Source organism: Falco peregrinus, chromosome 7 (genome assembly GCF_023634155.1).
Source record: "Falco peregrinus isolate bFalPer1 chromosome 7, bFalPer1.pri, whole genome shotgun sequence".
In the NCBI taxonomy this organism is placed as follows: Eukaryota; Metazoa; Chordata; class Aves; order Falconiformes; family Falconidae; genus Falco; species Falco peregrinus.
Window position 1 is genome coordinate 14339683 of NC_073727.1, and position 20118 is coordinate 14359800.

General features: G+C 41.9%; 1 protein-coding gene across 2 annotated transcripts in view; it reads left to right on the top strand.

The window, feature by feature from the left end:
* Positions 1–13746: 13746 nt before the first annotated feature.
* The window catches only part of RCAN2 (regulator of calcineurin 2), a 92511-nt gene continuing 86139 nt past the window's right edge, over positions 13747–20118 (top strand). The window contains exon 1 of one of the 2 annotated variants that reach the window (XM_005239180.4): positions 13747–13872. The gene's annotated coding sequence lies outside the window, so the exon portion shown is untranslated. Of the gene's footprint in view, positions 13914–20118 lie in introns of both variants that reach the window. The other variant, XM_055810617.1, reaches the window with a different exon arrangement.

A 20118-nucleotide genomic window follows, 5' to 3' on the forward strand; every position in this document is an offset into this window, starting at 1 on the left:
GTTCTAATCTGTCCTAAGCACAGTCACAGTTCTGGTGTAGCTCTGCATATTGCTGAGTTTTTCAGACTTGGTGTGATCCTGTTTCTGCTGAGAGCTACATTCTTCATCCCACAAGAACAGCCTGTGGACAACGTTAGGGTACGTGATAAAAAACACATTCCTCCCCACACAGAGAGGAGCACAGAAACAAAAGCAAGTGAGGACCCTGAGCAATGCCCTGCCCAACACCTCCCAGGGCTGGCCATGTCCAGGGCTGACACCCAGCAGCAGCAATAAAAGTAGCTCCCACCTTTTGTGCTGAGGAGGGGAACACTGTCCGGGGGTATGGGACACCTTGTGGGATGCAGGAGAGGGGCAGCTTGTGGTCATGCAAGCCTTACAGAATGCTTAGGGGAAGAACTAAAGGTGAGGAATGGGAGGAATCAACGTGTGTTGGGGAGGAACAAACATGGAAAAAGAGAGAGCTAAGGGGATAAAAGGTTAGTTGCACGTACACAGGCTGCTGAGTGACATGCTTGTCTGGCTATGCCATGTGCCTGATCAATGCAGCTTGTCCTGTCTTCTCCTTGTGCTCTGTTTGTAACCCTTTCCCTGGGTGAGGGACTCTGTGTGTGCACACACGGGTATGGGGGTGTGAGTGCAGCAACGGGAGTGGGACCATGGGTCGGAGGGACCATGGGTCCGTGGTGCCAGCAGCTGAGAGGGAATGTGGGTGCGTATACTGTAGGGGTGCGTTATGTCAGCATGTGATCACTACCAGAAATCCAACCAGTCTAGCTGGCAAGTAGGTGAAGTGTGTGTCTCCCAAGCTGAGGTATGTGGAGGAGCTGGCTGCTGGAGGGATACGGGGATTCAGGCTAGCTGCCACAGAACCCGTGGGATCTGGGGATTGACTGAGACCCATTTGTATGTGTGTGTGCAAGTGTGTTTCTCTGGGCAGGAGGCCACCGGGGAGAGCAATGATTCAGGACCAGCATCCGCAATGTATATGTGTATTTCTATATATATTTTGCACTCTCAGACCTTCGCCCTGATCTGCCAGAGAGGGGAGCAGGACAAAGCCATTGGTGCTGCTTGTGTGAGTGCTGAGCGTTTCTGTGTTGGCGAGCGGGGCCTTCAGGGCATGCACACGTTGTATTGTACATGCGTGTTTGTGCATGTGCCTGCTGGGAATCCATGTGCAGCTTCACTGCAGGCCGGACCCAGGGACATGGATCTGTGGCAGCCTTGTCTCTGTCAGGCTACTAGATTTAGCAATGCCCCAGTAGTCTAGAAGCAGTCATGAAAATATTTGTCCTGAAAGGCAGGACATATTTTTATTAAAGTGTAGGCTTTTGGCAGGGAAGAAGTACCTGTTCTTAATAGCAAGAGAGATACCAAACAAGCAGGTGAAGAAAAGGGGGCTTGACTCTGGGATCCCAACACTGTGCGACAGCCCTGTAGTGGATAACAGCTCCATGCACTTGCCATACTTCCCTAGGTAGAAAAAAACAGAGGTGGGTTAGTAAAGCAATGTGGTGGCCAAGTGATAAAGCTAAATGGGGTCTTCTACCTGGAAATAATTCAGAAGCTTCTGGGGGAGTAAAAGTTTTTCCCACTGGGACAGGGTTAAACAGATATTAGGAGGTCATTATGATACCCTCCTCAGGAGTGGATTAACAATATCTAAATTATTCTTCAAGTGTTTGTCCAGTTTGCTTTTAAATACAGCAGTGCTGAGTTTCCACAGGGGGTTTGTCTTCTTATCTGACTCTCCCTACTGTTAGAAACCTTTCCTGCATATCAGTAGCAGGAGTCAGAATGAGGTTTTACTCACACCGCTACCACAAGGGTGTATGAAGTAGGAGATTTTTAAGCCCATAGAGGAAAAAAAATAATGTATTTTGACCTATCTTTGTATTTCTACCTTCTGTATGACGTCCGTGTTAAAGGGAATGCAGTGGTCATCCCTCAAAAAACATCTTAGAAATGCAGTTGTTCTTCCTCCAGACATGCCATAGGCCAGATCTATCTGAGCAAAACCCATGGTTTGGGCTAGCCCGGACTATATGTTGGTATTCATTTATATTGGGATGAGTAACTCCCATGTCTAAGCCAGTGAAACAAATGGTAGGAGTCTTCTTAATGAGAGGAAATCTAGAGTTATGTGAAATGAGCAATAAAACTATTTTAAATCAAATTTCCTTTAATATTTTATTTTATACTAAAGAGGAGTTTCAGGTAAAAAACCCACAGAAACCAAACCTTTTTTAGATACTTTCGAGGAAAGTATAAACATTTTCCCTGAAATCATAAATTTCCTGTGGAAATAAAATATTTGACAGAAAACTCATCTAAACATTTTGAATTAAAATTGTTGACCTACTGCAAGTGAATCTTCTGCAGTCAGCATGGTGAAAAGATTAGCTGTCATATCAGCAGCCACCTCCCAGAATAATCATAACTTCTTTTATGTCTTCCCTTTAATAAGCAACACTGAAGGCCCCTCTCATCTGTACTTAGCAGTCAAGTATCTCAAGTGGTCTCTTTCTTTACACTAGTAATGGTATTCGATATCTTTTCTGTGCCACTGATTGTCACAGAAACCAGAAGTTTAAGCTTAGCACATATACCTCCTGAAAATAGGTATCTGGGGACTCAAAAGATACAGCTGTAGCCAGAGAGGTAAGCTAAAAATAATGACTTCCTTTTGAAAGGAAATTAACTCTTAAGGCCCTCGATCTGTGCTGTGCCTAAGCACTGTGCCAACCAAAACTCGACTTCAGCATGTGTTTTGCTTTAAGCAAACACTTAAAATGGATTTGCAGAATAAGAATGGATTCCAGTTTAAGCACACGCTGAAGTGCTTTGCTGAACCAGGGTCCAAATGCCTTGGTCTCTAACCTGTTGTTACAGTCAGTCTTGGCATCTGTGTTGTAATTTTAAAGATATACAAGGGTTAGTGGAAATACTGAGGGAGCTTTGCTCATTTTAGGTGAAACTGGCAAACGTTAAGGGCTTTTAGGAAAAATATTTTCTTTTCACGGTCACATTTATAGCATAAACCAGTAGGCTTTATTGGCAGCGAGCATCTTTCCCAGTTATTTGGTACATTCTAAATGTGTGGCTCATCACATGGCAAAAAATATTTCCTCTCCAGCGGTATGCAGTGGAAGGGGAATTAGACACGAGAAAGGCATTCAAAAGATAGCAAGCGTTTAATTGAAACAACCAAGGAGAAGCTTTCATCATGTAGCCATTCTGAATGACATTGGACATGCAACTGATTGGCACAGCATTATTTATTTTCTTCACTTTGATCATAAAATTACTAGGAAGGGCTTAATGGAGTTATAAATATCTTGTTTCCATGAGAGTCCTGGGAAGATAATTATAGCCCTAAAGTCTTCACAAAGATAAAGCATTCATAAAATGATATTATCCGAGGACTCCAATGGGTAACGCAGGGAATTCTGCACTCTATTGCCAGCTCTCCTATTGACTCACTGTGCTCTTTGGGAAAATCACTTCATCCCTCGGTGACTCAGTTTCCTTTTCTATACGTTGGGGTAATAATGATAATTACCCACTGCTGCAAAGACTGTATGGATTAAAAGTTGTAAGTATTACTCATACCTGTCAGAGCAGTCAAGCCTGTGTATTGATAGTAATGGATGTCTGTAAGACTTCGGATGAGCTGTGCGCTTTCCTGAATTGGAACTGTCATATCTGCGTAACTGGTAAATCACATTACTTGTAGAGTTACAGTCAAAAAATTCAGAAAATTTTAAGCCTCTTAGTTCACACTTTTTAAGATGCTGAAGAAACAGCTGTATCTCAGACTCTTCAGAAATATTTTGGTTTTAATGTAAAGCTTGGAATTTAAAGGCTATGGACAAGTTTCTTGTTAAGTAAAAAGACAACATCCTTTCATAAAGCCAAGGACTATGGTGAAGCATTACCTATAAGGTTGTCTAGCAGCTACCAGTGAGATAGGAGCTACATCTACACTCTACCTTTCCTAAGCTGTATCAGGCTCCTTCACTTATGGACTGCTTCCACTGCGTTAGAAATTTGATGCATCATCTTTCCCAAGTACCAGCAGAGTATTGGAGCAACAAGCATTGAAAGAGTTTAACCTACAAGTACGGTGCAACTATTACTGTTAAATCTTTGCAGCTTTGAAAAGGACAAGTGAGGAAGGAGTCATGGCAAATGAGCAAACAACTGGGCCCAAGCTCCAGTGAGATGCTGTACCTGAAGGGGATAACGTGGATTTTGGATATGAAAACGGGAACAACTGTGCTGGAGAGGAGATACTACATCTCCTACTGATAGCACTGTAACCGCCCTAGCTGTGAATCGAAAAGGCTGCTGATAAATTTGAGAGAGATCAGAGCTGAATCAGAAAGTTGATGAAAATGTTGCTAAGCCTGCGAAGCCTTGGAGTCAATCTGGTTAGCTTAAGAAAGGGAATGCTCAGAAGTGACTTGAGCACAGGCTCAGGATACCAAAGTTCAATAACAGATGGGCCTTTGGAGCGTGCTGTACCTTTCTGCAGCTGACTGAAGTGAAAATGAGCAGATTCCCACCTGAAATGAGGTAAAAATGCAGGTCAGAAAATGGAACTGTTTTACCAAGGACTGAAATTACATTTCTATATTAATAATCCTGAAAACCAAATGGCATTTTTGTGAAACAGAAGCTTTTGCTGTGGGGTGTGTGTGTATTCCTGGGGTGGAGAAAGGAGGGAAGGGCTACCTGATTTCTTTTCAGGAATTTGCAAAACATAAATCAGAGAAGTCTGAAGACCTAAATTCTCTATACAGGCACTCCACTTCCAGAAAGCAACTTTTAGGTAGTCTACAAAGGCAGAAAACATCTTTCCTGAGGGTATAATACCCTACACAAAGCAGACATCAGATTAGGTAATCACAGCTGGCCAGAGAAGCCTAAAGCCAAGGATTCTTTACAACATATAATTAGGGAATGGCAAGACTGGGCATTCACTTTTCCCTGGGTCATTGCTCAGAAACAATTACCAGTGATTTCTGTGAACATCTGACTCAAGTAAGAGCCAAGTGAGGCTCTATGGATGTAGTCCTTCAGTACTCTATTTCCAGACTCCTCTAGCTGTGGGGTCTTGCACCAGTAAAGTATGCTTCAAGCTGAAGATAGGGTTCTGTCACTCTCATGTCAAAGGTCTCAATCGTTACTAGACTTGACTTTTGAATTTAGCACAAACGTTTCAGTGGGTTTAGTGTTGGTCTTTGTTACTGCTGACACAGATCCAGAAGCAATTTCAAGGCATTGGCCTTTTATCTGGCCTTTATTCTGAAAACTGTCATTGCTCAAAAAACCACTAAGTGTGTCCTTCTGTCTACATGATACCAAAAGAAAATCAAATGCTTTCCAGTATCATGACATGGCTGCCAGAGTGTGATTCCCATGTTAAAATGAATAGATAAGCAGTGTAAGATACTTCAGAAGTTCTAGTCTTTACGTAATTAATTACAGCTCAAGATACTGCCTTTGACTCTCCTGTCCAAATCTTGGTATTATCATTTACTGTTTTAAAGCTTGTTTATAGAACTAGAATAATACACAGATAAAAAAAGGATGATTACAAAGGCATTTTCAGGCATTAAATCTGAGGCTTGAAGTTCCTTTTTCTGAAAAAAATAAAGCAAAAAATGTTTTACTATCTGAAAACCTGGCAACATGAACTGAAATCAAGCATCACTTTGTTAGAAGCCAGTCTCATCACAATGATCTGATTGTTCCTTAAAATAATAGAAAGGCCTGGATCAGCAGGAGATGGTTATGCTCTGTCCTTTGGGTTTTAATCAACATATTCAGCCCTGCTAAATTTTTCTTACAGACTCTGGCCTTGCACTCTGGTTCAGAGGCTTTGTGGGCAGGCACAGTTTGCATGTGTGGGCATATGGGTCTGTAGGAACAAACTGGGTAATGAGTTCTCTACGTACCCACAAGCCAGGACAAATCCAAGCGACAGAATATAGCAAAAGCTGCAATCACTAAGGCATCTGCCCTGAGCTACCACACCTGACAGCACTGAGCTGTGCAAGATACCTTTATCCCTCCACACAGAGACGCACCAGTGTTGGCATCTTTGTGCAGGGGTTGAAGGTGGAAGCTGGGCAAAGGATGGGAGCTGGAGTCCTACCTTCTGGATTCTGAGCATCTCACAACCTGGGAGCATGCAGTGCCACTGGATGTCTTGATGCACTTGTTGTCTGTAGGGGACATCTCTAGCACAGGCTCTTTCTGCAGAGTTACACAATGAATTCACAGCACAGCGAGCTTCTTCCAGAGGTTGCATTGGAGCAGCCCAAGGACAGAATCTAGAGCAGAGGCCCTGTTTCTTCTCTCCTTCTCGTTTTAACTTCCTTTTATTGTTCCATCCTCCTTGGGAACATCACTAGTGTCTTTTTTCCTCCTTCCCAGCTCAGCTGTAAACCCAGCTTACCCTTTCCTTCAGGGTTTTCAGATATCCAGGCTGCCAAACATTTGAACATCTTAAAGGTGGAGTGCAGCACTGCAAGGGTAAGACTGGCAGATCAGTGCCAATAGGACATAATGGTAGGACATAATGCCTGGATGGACTGGCTATGTCTTTTGGAGCTCTGTCACACTGCTGGGGGAGCAGGAGGAAAGGGTAGAGACTTCCCTCTGGCAGGTGTTGGAAGACACTCTTCAGAGGTTGCTCTGCCACAATGATTCTGTGTCATGGAAGCTATGATTGCCCAAGAATATCTGTGTCATGAAGACCATTTCCATTTTGCCATCTCCAGTGCTCACCTCACACAAGTGCTGGCAGTTTGTAGGCACTGGCACCATCTAGGGGCCAAGTGTCAATCATTGATAATATTTCTAGAAAAGCGGTGCCATAATATATACAAATAATACTAATACACATAAGCATACACTAACATAATGCGTCTAAACAAAACATGTCTTAGTATTAGTGTTGAAAAAGGCCGTGTGTGTACGTTTTTACTTCTAGGCACAATTCAGGCACAAAAATACGATCTCAGTTGCTATTTACCTGCTTGAGCTGCTTATTTTCTATGAACTGAATGTGTATGTGGCATCACATGCTGATTAATAACTCATCATTCACAATCCTCTGCTTCCAATGATATTCCAATTATGCCTTCAAAAGTCACCTGAAAGTGTCAGAATAATGAATGAAGGTTTCAGAAGGAAAAGAAAAACACAAAAAGCCTTAAAACTATGGATCACACTTTAAGAGAATGAAACAAATGATTTTTTTATGATCTCTCAATATAAACAAAACTCCTTAATTGACATTTTTTAAAGCCTTTCTGTGTCAATCTCTATAATGGATAAAGATAAATAAAAGGCAAAGAAATCTAGTTCAATGGACTTCTCTATCAAACCCATCTAGCACTGCTTCAGAACTAGGGCTCCTAAATTCTATTTCTCAACAACTAATAAACAGTAATTATACAAAGTCCACAGTCACAAAAAGTCACTTTCAAAAATCAGTTTTGGTATCAAAACAGGTGGTTTTTTTTCACTTAGTTGATCAAAATGCAAATGTGTTACAAAGTATTTATGTTGCTTCAATTTTGTTTATACCAACCAGGACTGGTGAAAGACTCAGAAACAATAGGGGATTGCACTGGGAGTTACTGGTGTAGCTACTTCAGTGCTATGGAGTTCAGTCTTGCACTTCATTACCTACCTGAAGATTTGCCAGGATTTTTTTGAAACTCAAAAAGAGACTCATTTAGTTGTAGCAACTATTTTCAGGATATATTCTAATTGGCTAACGTGTTTAAACAAATAACAACCTCCAAGAAATCAACACAGGTAGCTCCTTATAAATCCTTATGACTTAAAGAGAAAAGGCTATTTGCTATATAGGAGTAAATTGTGTCTTGCAGTTAATTACCCTCTGTGGCCTTCTTCTTAGAACATATAAAAATAGTATTTGTAATATCTTTGTTTTCTTAGTTGTTTACATTCTGAAGCAGATTAAATAATATATCCATCTCACTCTGTATTTAGATACCGAAATAAGCACCTTGATTTTTCAGAGCACCTACAACTCTGAGTTGCACAGTGCTTCTGAAAATCAGGCCATTTATTTAGGTGTCTATATTTAGGTACATGAGTTTGAAGCGTTTGGCTTGAGGTTACATAGCTATGGCTCATTGCATTTTTTTTTTATTTCCATTTGGGTCACAATGGGCAAGTCACTTCTAATAATTCTCATCACAAATCTAAGAAATAGCAGGAGAGGTGGTAAGAATTACTTACTAAATACCATCACGATGCTTAGCACTTCCTCAAATACTGAAGTTTCCTTCCCAGAGAATTTCAGTCTAAAAAAAGAAAGAATTCAGTTCATCAGAAAGGTAAGGCAGTAGAGACTGAACTTATATTCTGGTTAAACTGTGCTCATTTCCTGGATTTTATTTGTCTGGCTTCTTTGTCATTCCCTCTATAACCTTAGGATCATTTTGACAAGCCAGATGTTTTAGCTTCCTGTAATTTGATTGGATAAATCCTAGAAACCAAGTGCTTCTACTTGTTAACACACGGCAGCAAACCACAGTTCATTCTTGAGGAATTTCAGCTGCCATTATCAGTCATGCTGTTTAATTGTGACTATAACTCCAAGACTGTGTTGGAATTTGCACGGTAGCTTGCACAGGCCTTGACCTTAGCGAACCAGTCATGAAACAAACAGTCTAAAACTCTGTGGCAAGAAGATCACTGGGAAAAGGACATCAAGAGGAAAAGACAATCTTGTAAAGAAACAAGGAAATCAGTTTCCTTGACATCTTACACCTGCAGTTTGTCATCCCTCTATTTCACAACATGAGATGCTTGTAGCTTTGGTAGCAGAAACATTCACAATCAGGGATTCACACAGCACTGCCTTCATTTTGCATCAGGATGATAGCCGAGAAGAAATAGGCTGCCCATAGGTGCAAACAATAATCTTAAATACCTCACGTATTTCAACAAAATGAAAACTTCCTTGTCTTTCAGGATCCTCATTCAAATAGGAGAATTTAAATCTGGCCATAATATTTCAGATTTGAGAGAACTGTACTTGTATTTTAAGGATGTTATTTGTTACAGAACAAAATACTTTTTTTTTTCTTTCTTGAAAAGGAGACTGTTTTAAAAATCAGCAAAACCCGCTTTCCCCCTTGATCTACCACGCATCTAGGCTAAGAAAACACCTCTTGGTTAAAAATATTCCCTAACCAGAAATTGGGACATAGCATTTTTGTTGTCTTCAAAAATGAGGGTTAGCTGTAAGGTAATAAAGCTCTATTTTGTGGGACTTTATGTTAGATATGGAATGTCAAATCAAAACCTTTTTTTTTTCAGACAGCTTTCACTCTCAGAAGTGGATGGAAAATGTGAAGACACTTTGTTCCTGTTCTCATTGCCTTAAAAAACACAAGACTACTGTCTCTGTCACCCTGAAGATGCTCAGAAACAAAAGAGATATACCAGAAAGCAAAAGAGCCAAACACAGGGGCTGTCCCACTGCAAGACTGGCAGCTGAGGCATTCCCAGAGAGGTGCGACAGGTTCTCCCCACTTGCCTGACCCCCATATACCAGATTTGGAAAGAACCAGCATCCCTGTGTACAGCTGAAACATGTGCCTCTCTGCATCTCCAAGCCCCCAAAGAAGGAAATAGCCCTGCTCCATGATCAGCCTGCTCATGGAGTATCATGTCCAAGGGCATTACAGGCACTGAAATTCTACAGCAAGCAAAGGATAAGCTCCTTTTCTGCAGCAATTTTTCATTTGTGCAATTATTATTCTTGTACCCAGAACTGCGCAAAATGCTCTGTAGATTAAAAAAAAAAAAAGAAAGAAAAAAAGACAAAAAAAGACAGCCTTTGCTTTGCACATTTTTATTTAAACATCTGCAATACATGGCATCTAAGCTGCTTTGCAGTTGCTACACACATACAGGATGGAAGTGAAGAGGTGTCGAGGCAATGTTGTCTCACTGTACTGAGTGACTGGGTGATAAAATAACAGATGAAATTCAGGACTGATAAGTGCAAAGTAATGTACATGGGAAAAAATAACCCTTACTATACATACATAGACACGGGTTCTAGTATCACTTTTGCTGCAGGAGATCTGGAGGTTGAAGCAGAAAGCTCTCTGAAAATGGTAGTGTGGGGCTAGGAAGCGATTACAAAGGGGAACAATGTTAAGAATTAGTAGTTCCCCCCTTAGCTGATGAGGGGGCCCCCAAAGTCATAGGACTTTATTGCCCATATGCTCAGAGCTCCTCTGAGTCCCTCTGCCATACAGCTCTTGCCTATTCCAGATCCAGCAAAATTCAATAGTAATTTTATGAGAAATAAAGTTATAAAGAAAGCAGCGCTTTCTAGCAAAATTAGAAAGGATAGAGAAGATGGAGATAAAGTTTCACACTGGAAATAGAGAAAACCACATCAGCTTGAAGGGAAATCCAATTAAAGTCTGGAAAATAATGGTGAGAAGATCAAAAAAGAAATTTCATCTACTGCCTCTATAACAAAGGAACTCTTAATAAAACAAGTGAGGAAGACTCGGAATTGTTTTTACACAGTGAAGACTTATCATGGCATGGCACACTGTGGAAAGCAACACCACAAATGGGTTCAAAATGAGTTAAGACAAACTCCTAGAGAACAGGAACATGGTAGCTGTTAAGCATAGTAGCTTGGATAATGAGTTCCAGAAATCCCTACCTCATTAGTTGGTGGAAAATTACAAGGTAAATAGAGGGAGAATACCTGTCTATTTTTATGCTGTTTTACTAAGCATCCAGTCTTGGCTGCTGGCAACAAGATACAGTGCTAGATGGATCCAACTGTGGTTTTATATTCTAAAAAAGTAACAGAAATAATCAAGAGTATGGTAACACCGAGGTAGTCAACATTAATTTTACTTGCTTTATCCTCTAATCTCCAGGCTCAGCCATTTGCAAGAAATCATAATCCATATCTGGCCAAAGAATTTGGGATTATCCCAGTGAACAGGAATGTAAAAGAAGCGGTGTCCACTTCTTGAGAATCTACAGATTTTGAGACATTACTCATTTCTTCTGAAAAGAGAAAACTTTGTCACAAAAGCTCCTGCAAAGGGTGCAGGACTGAGTCAGTGTTTGCATTCTGATGATCAGAAATCAGCCTAACATAGGAGGCCAGAGTATTTTAGTTAGGGTACTTTAGTTGCATTGAAATTCACCGTGGTTGCTTCAGCACATTTGAGAGGCCGCTTTTGCTTGCAGATTAAATCTGTAGATAAGAAGCAGGTGCAGACTGAAGATAATGAGCAGCTCAGGATTTGGATCAGATGGGCTAAGCCTGTGCTCTGAGATATCAGTAACAAAACTCCCCCTCAGTTCTGTGGGAGCAGGCCTACAGCACTGCTTGCAAATCTTGCAAGTGGCAGCTGTTTTATCATCTCCTTTGGTATTCTTTCCAGAATTTCAGCTTCCTCCAGATTTTGGCACTCTACAACTACTTGGGTTGTGGGAAGATGCCCACAGCATTTAGGAAGCACAGGGTGCCTACTCAGGCTGCGCTGCCCGAATAGCACCGGAGGCTAGGTGGGTGAATGCTGCCACTCCAAGAAGAACATACTCTCAGTTGCTCTCACTCTCTTATTTTTGCAGCACCGCTTTTCCATGCCTAAATATATATATTATTTTGTGACCTTTACTAATATAAATCTTCAATGCTTACAACAGGGAATATTAAAAACCCTGCAAGTGTGCCATTCTCATTATTCTCTCATTTGAAAGACATTTTTACTGCAAAGGGTGGGATTTGGTTATTTTTCCCCCTTCATCTTAGCAATAATGTCTGGATGCATGTACAAGTCAAAGTACTGACTTACACATTCCTGATCTTTCCTGAACAAGGGTTAGCTTGCTTTCATAACTGTAGAGACTCCCATTTTACTGCAAGGAATGCATATGTTAGGGCAACTTCATCACAATGAAAACATTCTTCCCAATATGAAAAAGAATAAAATTTGAGACTAGCTACCATGAATGAGACACAGTTAGGAGGTATGGGGATGAAAAGACACAAGAAAATTGTATAACGTGTAGGACAGAAAAAGCACGGTGGGTGCTCTTCCTACTCAGAATATTAAAATACAACATCATGCAAAGGGAATGCAGGTAAATGGAGACCAAGGAAGATATCCTACTAGGTTTAATATTTAAAACAAAGACCAAAACAACAAGCATATAGTTTGATATAAAGCCTGATTAGCTTATATTGACACATCTTTGGTTCCATAGCTCGCTTTCACTTCTGCACAGTGCCTAAAGCAGTAAGATCATGGTCAGGGATTTGTATTTCAGGCACAAAGATAAAACAACAAGAAATAATAGTTACTACTATCTGTTACCTACAATGTATTAAAAAGTAAAAGCAGAACCAAAGAAGAAAGACTGGAAGGTGTCTAAACCAGATATGCATCAAGGCATAGGTCAGTCCTTAGTTAATGGGACCAGGAAGAAATCTTCTGTTGCAAGTACAACAACAATCTACAATGCATTGGACTTTGGTATTTGCAGAGATGAGGTGGGATACAGTATTGATCTAATTATAACATTTTTTTCTGCTACTATTGGAAAGTGCGGCTAAAAATAGCATACGGTTTGTTAATATATTTTTAACTAATGGAGAATTATTCCTTCCATGGATTTTTTAATAGGGTATTTGATAATTATATGGGAGTCTTTTAGCTCTTCATTATATTCTATAGATTTTCAAAGCCATCTTTACAAAAACCTATTTACCTTTCTGTATCACCTTATTGATTAAATCCCTCCATATTACATTCCAAAGCGAAGAGACTTCGCAAAAGCAGCATTAGCCTCTGACGCTTAGCAGTCTTGGACATAGAGCTGGAAGAGAGAAAACAGCCCTTCCTTTAATACAGCATGCCTTGGAGGTATCTGAATGCTTTCTTTTCTTTTGAAAATCACGACCACGATCAGCCTTTTGCCACGGTAACCATGACATCCCTCAAGAGTCCTACAAATGCACATTCTGGCCTTGTCTGTAACAGGGCGATACACCTTATTCACCTGTTAGTCTGCAGATGGAGAACTGGATCCGTTCCAGAGGGAGCTCTTGCTTGTCGGTGGTCAGAGGTGGGAACGGCTCTCGGGAGCTCCATCCCCCAGGGGCAGTTCGGCCCCTTACGGAATCACCGGGGGATGGTGTGTGTGTGTGTGTTGGTGGTTTGCCACTAAAACTCTGGCGAGGTGTGCTGGCACTGTGTGGGTGTCCACCCCACCTCTCTCCATCTCATCCCATCCCACCCGACTTCACCCAGCCCATATCTCCCTACCCCATCCCACCTCACCTCACCGCACCGCACCCCACCTCACTCACCCCATCCCTCCCCATCTCGGGGCAGGGGGCCGACACCCTGAGGGACGGAAGCTTTGCCACGCACTAGTAGCGAGGACACAAACCGCTGCCTGGTTCCTACCGCTCCCCGGGTGCCGGGGGCGACATGAGGCCCTCGCCCGCCCAGCCGTCCCCACACGAGCCGGGCAGGCCACCGGCGCCCGCCGCCCGCGCTGGTAACCCACACCCGGCGCGGGGCGGTGGGAGGCGAGAGGCGGGGCCAGCACTGGAGTAGGCGGGGCCAGTTTGATCCACGCATTTTTATTGGTGGATCCCGCCTGCTTGTTTGGGTGGAGGGGTTTGCTGATAGGGTTGCGGCGTCCCCTCATCCCTCCCGCCTCGTCCTCCACCTTTGCCTCAGCGGCGCGGGCAGGCGAGAGGTGTGCGGTGCTCGCTGAGGAGCTGGCGGCGCGGTCCTCGGGGCTCGGCGGCGATAGGTGAGGAGGGCGGGGAGGCGAAGACGAGCCAGCCGCAGGAGGTAAGGGCGGGGCCGCTGCCGTGACGGGCTTCGTCCCCGGCGGGGTCGCCCGGTTGCAGCCCTGCCCTGCCGACCTGGCGCCGTGCGCCCGGCGTGGCGGTGTTATGTAACCGCCCCGCCGGCTCTTCCCACGGCGCCCGCGGTCCTGCCCTCTCCCCGGGCCAGCTCTTACCTCGGGGGCTCCGTTCACCGGTGCCTTTTTGGACGCGGGGGGCTGCGAGGCGAGCCCGGGGCTTCTCAGCGTTCGGCCGTCCTCCGGTGGGGGTCGGTGCCCGCCGCGCGGGTGGCTGGAAATGGCCGGTGGGCCGGGGGGCAGGCGCGCGCGGAGGGAGGGCGCCGCGGCGGCTCGTCCTGCGGGGCTGGGGGCTCGTCTGCTGCGGGGGAGGGGGGCCTGGGGAGAGGAGGGAGCGACCCCGGGACGGGGGGAGGTGGGGGGAGTTACAGCCCCGCCGGGGGTCGGCTCGGAGTAGGTGGGCGCTTGCAGCCGTGCAGCCCTGTCCCGGCTCCTCGTTACAACTCGAGGCTGGCATGCAGGAGTCGGAGCGAAGCCCGTATCCCTGAGGGAGGCTCTGCTTGGGCCGCTCTAAAGTTAGCTGCAGCATCCCACGCCGCTGTTACGTGATGCTGGTATAACAGGTAGCTCTGCAAAATTGTTGGTTTGTTTTTTTTCCCGGCCTCTCCTAGATTCTCTTGTGTCTCTTTAAAATATTTTGGTCTCTTTACTACTTCAGATTGGAGTATAATCTGGTTTCCTAAAAGGAAAATGTATAGTAGGTTTATACAGCTGAAAGAAATAACAGAAATGAGAGTTTATGTAGTTTATGATGAGAGAAGTGAGAGTAAATGTGGTTTCGTCAGGGGTTAAGCTTTGCATGAGCTTCTGCGTTAGGCTTTGAAGTTCTGAACTTAAAAATTGGTTTGCTTGTTTACCTAGTTAAAATGGTTGCCCTGTAGAAAAGGAAAACTCTTTCAATGAAAATAGGTAGTCACTGTAAAGAAATCCTGCTGCATTTATTCTTGCAGTAAAACTAAATTATACAGTTGCACATCATTCCTGAACAGGTGGAAGTCTGAATACTGTGAGAGTATAAAACAATCTGAAAAACTACAAATGCATCACAGTAAACAAGGATAGAGGAAGTTTTCCTGTAGATCACCTTTGTTAACTGGTACCTTTCTTGAACAGCAGGTAGTGTCCCATTCTTCTTTAATTGCTGAGGAGGAGTTGTCATCTATGTGATCTAGTTTGGCTGTCTTCTTCCAAATACTGTAGTCTGTATTCAGATTCAGTGGCTTGGTTTGTTACTGTTTGTATTGAAAATGTTTGTCATTGCTTTGGTGTCCTTAATGTTTTTTAAGTTATAAATTACTTCTGTGTAGCAGCAGAATATCCTTTTCAAGGGAAGTTTGAAATCTTATTCCAAGTCATAATGGCGTCTTGAGTATCTTCTTGGAGTTAAACACTTGAACAGCTCCTGTTGCATGTAGCCCTGAAATACAGGGTTTCTTTCTTTTTTTTTTTTCTCCTCTGAATAGGGAAAAGGAAAGTAGGTCTTCGTAAGAATTGGGGTATAGTTATGAATTTTATGTTACAGGCTAGAAGGCTATTAAACGAGTGTTCCACTGACCCCTGTGTGAGGTGACAGGATCTGGCTGAAGGCCAGTGACGTTGTAATACTTCGTGCCCCTTATAAAACTGGCTCGCTTTAAATAGAGTAGCATGGAGGCCAAGTGAAGGTAATCAGAAAGCTTGTTCTGGTTTCTTTAGGTTTGGGGATGGTTTTTTGTTCTTTGACTACTTTAATCAACCACTGTGGTTACCATAGTAACCTTAATCATCATCCAGCTCCTTGACTTTAAGAACAGCATACAAAATCTTCACACCTGGCATTGGTTGCTCAAAATGTCATCTTCCTATTGTGGAATGGGGCTGGAGTCTTAGGGTTGGGCACCAGTGTCTGCTGACTTATTTTCTCCAGGACTGGAGATACAGATTGCTTAGCAAGGCATTGCTGGCTGAGTCCTTTACTGGTCATAGGATATATCCCTGGCATGGGAGGCACGGCTGAGCCTTCTGAGCAACATGCAGGTCTTTAACAGCTTGAGCTGGCCAGCCCTGCTTCAGATGAATAAAAGTGAATAGTCCCTTTGGACGTTAAAAGCTTCCAAAAATAGTTACAAAGTCTCAGCTAAATTTAATATGGCTAGAATGTCAATGGAAAGGATTAGCACATTTGGGATTTGCACCAATTAGCATTAAAAAAAATAAATCATCGTATCTGCCACTTCTTTGAGAGGAATAGTGGAGATTGATGATGTTTTTGTGTGGGGCTAACCAAACTGCAGTTAAAATGTGAGTGGATTTCACAGTACCAGTAACTCTTATTACTGTAAGGGGAATAGTCATTATCCAGGTAGGAGATGCAGAGGTGAAGGTTGAGAGAAGGGGTTACTATAGTCTCTATTGCTTTTGAAACTGCAGTGGCTCATTAATCCTGTCACATGAGGTCCTGTTCTGCTCTAATAAAGTAAAATGTTTCCCTTTAAGTCCATGGGAGCTTTCCATAGCGAAGAACTAACACCATATAGAAACAATACTAATCTCCAGTGTTCATTTTGCAAAATGGAATGAAGTTTCAGTAGGTTACTACTATCTGAACTTCCCTGTTACAGTTGTGCCTTCTGCCAAAGTATTCAGTGTGGCTCCAGTTGATTTCAGCAGGATTGCATCCTTAGCCTTCTAGCTTGTAATATAAAATTCATAACTATAGAAATTGGTGACTGCTTTCATTAAGTCAGTGAATATTTTAAGTAAAAACTGATTCTTTCAGTAAATTCTTACTCAGTGGGTTTGGTTCTTCCCCCCCAACCCCCTTGTCCTTCGAGTTATGGTAAAACATGCTGTTTGGTGATGTTTTGTTTTTTTACCCATGGGAGCAGAGGTGGAATCCCTGCACTTTCTCTGGACCCTTCTAGAAAAAACAACTGCAAATTTTCTTGCTTTGTATTTTTTTCCCCAAAATCTTCTTAATTCCTGTAGAGTATGGTTTCCAGGTTTGCAGTTAAGACTCAATAATACTTTTAGTTTACAGTGACTATATTTAAAGCTTCTATTTGTAACATTTTGTTTGTTTTATTCTATTTTTAGTCATGTTGTTTGTCATGGCAAGCAGTGTTTAATAAAAAAAAGTAAAGTTTCCTAGCGATTTCAAGGGATACGTGCCTGTTACTTGATGTTGCTCAGGGAGTTGTGGGTTTTTTATTATTCTATTTTTTATTTTTAAAAAAACTCTTAGGACAGGAAAATAGCCACCGAGGAAATGCCTCATTAGTTTCCATAAAAACAGTGGGTAAATCTCTGTGCTTGGTGATATAAGGCATTGGTCCATTCAAGCTCTTCATGTGCTCAAGTTGTCTTCATTCAGTAAAATTTCAGCTGAAGTACTCTGCTCTGTAGAGGTGTAACTTCTTAACAAGATGCACATCCTTGCTCTTTCAGTTTTTCAGTAAAAAAGCAATACTTTTTGCTAACAATTTTTCAAATAGAAACTTCAGTAAGCTATTACTGTTTGCCAATGAATATAATTTTCTTGATGGTCTCTGCTAATTTTAGAGGTGCACCATGTCTAAAACCAGTGTGGTAACAGAATGAATACTTAGCTCCCACCTGGAATCTCTACAGAGCTTTTGGTTAAACTGTCCACACAGTGGCTGCTATGGTTTTCCAAGGGTTAATAGCATTGCACTCTTAGGGTACTCTATTCTTTGTAATGTATTTTGTGACTTCAAAGTCTAGTGTCAGAACCCTACACCAAACTCAAAAATAATTTAAAGCCCACCCAGACATAACCTGGGTTCTTAAAGGGGAAAGGGAGAAGCAAATGCCCAACTCGGTTTGTACTCATTACGTTTTAAAAGAAAGATGATTACAGTTTAATGTTATGTGGATGTCTGTCTTGGTTTTTTGGTGATATAAAAGAGACCATAAGGGGTGGGGAGTTGATTTATTTTGTCAAAAGCTGTGGAAAGGAGCTTTAATATAAATGGGAATGTGATCCAGTGATTGTATTGTAGTTACGTAAAAGATAACTTTTAATTGGGTTTATTTTCTATGTCAATCCAGTTCATGGATTATACGGGATTTAGAATTAATTGTTTTAAGGGATTTGAAATGTAAATTCTTTTGTTTTAAATTAGTAGAATAATTGGGAAGAGAATGTTTTTTGACAGACTACTGCCTGGAAGTGGCTAAGTAAACTTAGAAGAAGCGACAAAACACTACCACCGAGAAAACACCCGGGGCTTAGGTGCTTGACAGACATAACAGAGGATATGTATTTATTACTTGTTTTTTATTTATGTGTGTGTGTGTGTAACGTTACAATGCAGGAAAAGGTAAGATTTTCAGCTCATGACTGTCTGAAGATAACTTCTGATACAGTAATTTACGAAGTTCATGCAGAGGTGTGAAAACTCAGATTATAATTCCATGAATGCTTTAAGTAGGTTAGTTGCCTAAAAGTACAATCCTAACCTTTGCTGTTGTCTGTCCATTCACAAAGCTGGCCCTCATTTTTTTTTTTCTTGCTACAAATATTCACGCAGTAATGAAGTGAATCAGGTCAGTTATCTACCTAATGGAGTTAAACCCAAACTTTTTTCATTAGGCCTGGTCTTTTCTTTTAATTGAATCAGTTTGTGTGGTTGTGCCGTGAATTGGATCAGGAGGTGCTTTCTACACTATAAAAGGTGTTGGAAGGAGAAGCCTGAGGTGGACAATGGACTGACTATGTTGCATCTTTTGGCAGAAGTGCTAGTTTGTCTGGTCAGAGTCCGAACTTACAGCGCAAGGGTTTGAAGTGTGCTAACAAACATTGTTGATTCAAGTACATTTATGCCCTCTGATTTCTCGTTGAGCTCAGACTCATGGGCAGTTTATTTCTCTTGGGGAATATCTGTGCTTTATTGGTGAGATTTCTATTTTAATTGTGGTGCAGTACGTGGCACTTGCCACGTAAAATTTATGAAAAAATAGTTATTCCATATGGATGTTTTTAACTGTGCAGGTCCCATCTTAAATTGTGCAGAGGATTTAATAATCAGGATATTTTAAGTTTACTTGCTAGTGGAGGGAATACTGATCAGAATTCTGGGTATATCTTAAGTGTAGACAAGGCATGTGCATGGCTACACACCTTATGTACAAGATTAAGAAGAGGTGGTCAAAAGGCATACAAAACAGTGGCTTCCTTAAGAAGACTTGACCAATACCCAAGTCCCACTGAGCAAATCTCCTTCAAGAACTGACTGAAAAAAGCAGCAAGCTTTTCTTGTTAAAGGGCCCTACTGCTGCATAATGGTAAAGTATTTATTAATTTCTAATTTCAGATGGCACTTTGAAGCCTAGAGATTGTGGAATCACTTGCTATAGTGCATGCTCATTTCCTTATTGCCAACTAAGATGGTTAAAAAACTGAACTTGGCATGGTTGTAACCTAAAGTCCTGTTCTGTTGCTTGTCATAGTGGTTTTGCTTAATTCTTAATTTAAAAGCTTCCTTTCCTATCTAGTACCTTATAATATGGTTCCATCAGGAACAAACAATAAACAGTTCAGTGAAGAAACCTGTAGACTTTTCTGACTTCTGTCAATGTATTGAGATCCTCTACTTCTCTGTACACAGTAATAGCTTTGTTATGCATTGGGGAACAGGATGCATGAAGCTTGTTAGCTGCCATGATCTTTAACATTACTGTCGTACTTTACAGTGAAAGTGAAGCATATGTATTGGACTAAAAGTACAGTTTGAGAAATTGGCTAATATAGAAATGTGTATGGAAAACAAATCAATATACTGTATTGTCTCTCTTGTGCTACTTTGTCTCTGAGTTCCATTCAGCCAGTGGATGCCTGTTTTGTTTATATCCCAGGACATTCTGGTAGGTATAAAATTTCCCTACTCCTAGTTCCATTTAATCTTCACTCTTCTCACTAGAATGCTTATTGAGTGTTAATTCATAATCAAAATTCCTACAACTTTTGAACATCAGTTTGTCTTTATCCTCTTTGGGTCCGTTGTGTAAAGCTGGTTTTGAAGCATCTCTGTTTGCTGAGTGGACTCTTCCAGCTTAATGCTTGGTGGGAAAAAAGGATTTTACCCAGTGTGACTATAAAATAATCTTCACTGACTGCACATAGTTTGCCTT